Source organism: Hipposideros armiger, unplaced genomic scaffold (assembly GCF_001890085.2).
Source record: "Hipposideros armiger isolate ML-2016 unplaced genomic scaffold, ASM189008v1 scaffold_449, whole genome shotgun sequence".
Taxonomy (NCBI): Eukaryota; Metazoa; Chordata; class Mammalia; order Chiroptera; family Hipposideridae; genus Hipposideros; species Hipposideros armiger.
This window is the reverse complement of record NW_017731799.1, coordinates 209,937-215,351: the sequence shown is the minus strand read 5'-3', so window position 1 is coordinate 215,351 and position 5,415 is coordinate 209,937.

Here is a 5,415-nt window from a genome sequence, read left to right as displayed (position 1 = left end):
CTCAACTGGGAGTGGGGAACAAATTTAGTTGAGTATTTAGAGTAAAAAGACAAATGCCTGTAACACTTGACACCTGGAATGAATCTTCATAACAGATTTTACAGAGGTATTTAAGGCTGGTTTGGGCCTGGTACGTTAAAATAAAGCAGCATTTGTTTCTTTTTCCTGTCCTTTCGCCAACTATTTTGATCAGCTGTCTAAATTTGTGTTCTTACTAAAAAGTATTTTAAGAATGAAAATTGTAGCTGTTCTAATATTTATTTTGAAGTCCTTCCCATCTTTGTAAAGTTTAATCTGTATTTTTACATCAAAAAAGAAACTTGAATAACAAAGCTTTGTGGTTGCAAGAAACATAATTAGATATCTTTAGAATGATTCCTATACCAGTGATATCCTTTCCACCATAAAATATCTACATAAATAATTTGATCCCTTTCAATATAACAAATTCTATTATTTAAGGTTGATATCCTATGGTGGAAAAGAAAAGAATGTCAGAAATTCTTGGCTGGATATCCTAATAACCATTACTAACATCTCTTCCTTGCCTTCCTGAAGAGAGGCAGAGGCTGGAAAACTGAACCATGTTTAACAGCTCTGTCCAATAAGATGTAAATTAAAGCTTACTTAGAGCTTAGGAGGAAAAAAGAATAGACACTACTATCAGCATCCTCTCCCCCAGCTCCTTCTTTCTGAGTTGAGTGTGAATATAATGCTTAGGTCAGTGGCAGGCAAGCTCATGAAACAACTAGTGTGAATGAGGATGAAAGCTAAAACCACAGGATACCCTGTTTCCCCGAAAGTAAGCCAAAGCATGATTTTAGGTTCCAAAATATTGCACCTAGGCATACTGAATATTTTAAGCTGAAGGAGTTTGTGGAAAAGGCATGCTTCTCCCTGAAACAGGTCATAAAACCCTCATGTGAGGAGTGCATGCCCTCCATATCCTGGAAGAATCATGCTACAGCTTATTCTTCGACTAGGTCTTATTTTTGGGAAAACACGGCTGTAGATAGAAAAGAGAAAGACATCGATTGGATGAATCCTGACAACATGGTCAAACCATTGACTAGACTTGGAGTGTCTACATCTAGATGTCTTGTTATACGACAAAACAGCCCTAATTTTAAAAATAACTTCATTGAAGTATACTTGTATAGTCTTTTGCATCTGATTTCTCTCATTTATAATGCTTTTAAAGTTTATCTGTGCTGTAGCATGTACCACTATTTTCTTCTTTTTTAATGCTGAATAATATTTCATTTGTGTAGATATTCCTCAGTTTGTTTATCCATTTGTCTATTGGTTGATAACTTGGCTATTTTCAGTTTGGGGCCATTACAAATAATGCTGGTAAGCGTATTTATATATAAGATATTGTAGATCTATATTTTCATTTCTCTTGACTAGATTTCTAGAAGTAAAACATGGGAATCACATAGTATGTTGATATCTAACATTTAAAGAAATTGTTAGACTGTTTTTAAAGTGGCTGTATCATTTTACATTCCCACCAGCAATGTATGAGAGTTCTAGTCTCTCCACATTCTTGCAATTGCTTGGCATTGTTTTTTTTTAAATAAACATTCTCATTAGGCATACAGCTGTATTTTCTTTTGGATTTACATTTCACTTCCCTGAGGACAATGATTTTGAGCACTTTTCCATGTGCTTACTGGCCATTCATCTGTTTTCTTTGGTAAAATATCTATTCAAATCTATTGTACATTTTAATTGGGTTGTTTGTCTTATATTTTAGTTATAAGAGTTCTTTATAGAGACATGTCCTTTATCAGATATATGATTTACAAATATATCTTCCAGGCTTATCTTTTCATTTTCTTAATCTTGTCTTTTGAAGCACATGTATTTAGTTTTAATGATGTCCAATTTATCAATTTTTTTATTTTAGAGTTTGTGCTCTTAGCATCATATTTGAATTCTTTGCTAACTCAAGAGCATGAAGATTTAGTCCTATGAGTTTTTCTAGAGGTTTAACGATTAGCTCCCTTAGAACTAATATTTGAGTATAGTGTGAGGTAAGATTCTGCATTTGTTTGTTTATATTATTTATTTATTCCATGTATTTCCTTTTTTGCATATGGATAGTTAATGGCTACATCATTATTGAAAAGACTATCCAGTCTTCATTTAATAGTTTTGGCACCTTTGTTGAAATCAATTTACATTAAATGAAAGGTTTATTTCTGGAGTCTCAGCTCTATTCCATTGAATTATAACAGGGTTCCCAAAGTGTGGTCTGTAGGCCAAATCCAGCCCAGCACCTTCTTTTATAAATAAAGTTTTATTGGACACAACCATTTTCATGTGCTTACAACTTGTTTGAGCTGCTTTTGTACTACCACAGCAGAGTTGAGTAATTGCAACAGACACACAAAGTCCGAAATATTTACTATATGGCACTTTATAAAAACAATTTGCCAATCCCTGTCTATATGCTCATCCTTATGTCAATACTATATATTCTTGATTGCTAAAACTTGACAATAAGTTATGAAATCAGGTAGTAAAAATCTTCCAACCTTGTTCTTAATCAAAATTATTTTGGCCAACTTAGGTACTTTGCATTTCCATATAAATTTTGAAACAGCTTATTCATTTCTAAAAAATAGCATGCTAGGATTTTAATAGGAATTATGTTGAGTCTATATATCAATTTAGGGAGAACAACTATCTTGACAATACTGTACCTTCCAATCCATGAACACGACATCTCTCCATTTATTAGATATTTCATTTTCCTCAACAATGTTTTACTTTTCAGTGTATAAGCCTTTGATTTCTTTTGTTAAGTGTATTTCTAAATATTGCATTATTTGTGATGCTATTATAAATGATTTTCTTTATCTCATTTTCAGATTTTTATTGCTACTATATAAATATGCACTTGATTTTTATATATTAATCTTGTATTCTATGAACTAGCTTATTATTTCTCTTATGTTTTTGTGGCTTTTTAAAGATTTTCTCCATATAGATTTATTGTATGTGCATATAAACACAGTTTTATTTCTTCCTTTCCAATGATATTCGGGTGAAAGTTTTCAGGCTTTCACCATGTAGTATGATTTTTAGTTACAGGTTTTTCACTGATATTCTTCATCAGGTTGGGGAAATTCCCTTCTATTTCTAGTTTGTTGAGATTTTTGTAAAACATGAGTGGGTGTTGGATTTTTTTCAGTTTATTTTTCTGAAATAATTGAGATAATCATATTATTTTTGTTCCTTATAATTTTATTAATATGGTATTCTATATTAATTGATTTTCATTTGTTAAACCAACATTGCATTCCTGAAACATATCACAATTTTTGATGGTGTATAACTCTTTTTATATGTATCTGAATTCTATTTTCTAATATTTTGTTAATGCTTTTTACATATATATTCTCGATATTGGATACTTTTCTTTTCTTGTGATGTTTCTATATGCTTTGTTATCAGAGTAATACTGATTTCATAGAATGAGTTGAGAGGTATTCTCTCCTCCTTTATTTTCTAAAGAGCTTGTGAATAATTGATATTATATTAAAATAACTTAACAAAATTCACCAATGAAGCAACCTAGGCCTGAATTTCTCTTTGTGAAAGATTTCTAACTAATTCAATTTTTCTTTTTGTTATGGTATATTCAGATTTTATATTTCTTCCTAAGTCAGTTTTCAGAATTTGTGTCTTTCTAGGATATTTTTCCATTTGATCCAAGCTGTCTAATTTGTTGTGATGATATTGTTTATAATATTCTTTATAATCCTTTAAATTTTGGTAGGGTCAATACTAATATCTCTTTTGTTTCTGATTTTGATAATTTGTGCCTTCTTTCTTATTTTCTTGGTCAGTCTAGCTATGGGTTTGTTAGTTTTATTGCACTTTTACTGTCATCCATTTTCTCTATATATTTTTCTATTTCAATGATTTTCATTCTAGTTTTTATTATTTCCTTCCTTTTGTTTGCCCTGGGTTTAATTTTCTCTCCTTTTTTTCTGAGTTGGATGTTTAGGTTACAGACTTGAAATCTTTCTTCTTTTCTGAAATTATTAATAGCTTTACTACAAATTTGATGACGTTTCTTAATGAATTTAATTTAAAATTACTAGCCAAAAACATAACTTATATGTGAAACTTATACTATAGTGAAGTCATTTTGATAACAACTAATTTGTTTATATTACAAGTAAGGTCAAGATGCTTTGTACACTTTCTATTCTGACATGTTAAAATCAAAAGGAAGATCTGTATTCACATGACAATTTTCTGTGGATATAGTTTCTGATATTAAACTATTAGAGAAGGATCTAACAGAATTACATAAATTTATTTAATAAATATCACCTTCTAAGTGATAAATACTCTATCAAAATTATATGATTGTAGTTTGATAGCAATATTTGGCAGTACCTATCTGTGTAAAAAGACATTTTCAAAGAAAATACATAAAATTTCATTACAGATTAGAATTAACAAATGAACATTTGTAATTGATTTTGATGATAGGGAACACTAAATTTGAACCACAATTAAGCATAATGTCATCCCCCAAAAAGAATTCCATTGTTCTTATTACTAGACTTGTCTTACAAAAAAGTTACCAATTATTATGGTTATATTTTGAATTTCATCAATAAAAAAATGGTTAAAAATTATTTTATCATATTACATAAATATATACACAATAAATACACTTGATTTTTGCCTCCTGGCCTGCAAAACAAAATATTTACTGCCTGGACCCTTACAAAAAGAATGTGCTAACTCTAATGTAAGATGATATTTGCCTAACAAATTAAAGATTTACCCTCACTGGAAGAAGATAATACCTCCAGATCCTCTAGAATTTTTCACATACAATGTCTGGCAGTCAAAGAAATATTACTAAGCATTCCAAACAATAAACCTAAATAACTGAAAACCAAGAGACTAAATAACTAAAAACAGATGCTAGAAACAGAATATATGTGTTTCAGATATTGGAGTTCTCAGGCAATAATATTTTATTTTTAAAAAATGAAAAGATGGAGAATTTCACCCGATCATTGGCATGTATGAGAAAATATTCCAAATGTTACAAAATCTAGGGTGAAAATGCATAGGATTTTAAAAAATTAATATGTGACACATCACCAAATGCATTTTTCCCAGCTTTTGGGGCTGCTTACTCTTTTATTGCCTCTTTGTATAATAAAATTTATAATAGTATTTTATATTGGAGACAGTAAATCTATTATTTAGTCTTTCCTCTAACATGATTGATAATTTTCTGTGTTAGTAGCAATTTGGGCTCTGTTTCCTCAGAAAGCACCAGACTTTTTCAGGGCAAGTTGTATGAGATATGTTAAGACACAATCTAACATATTGATATACATAAAAGTTGTGACATCTTATACAGACGTACTC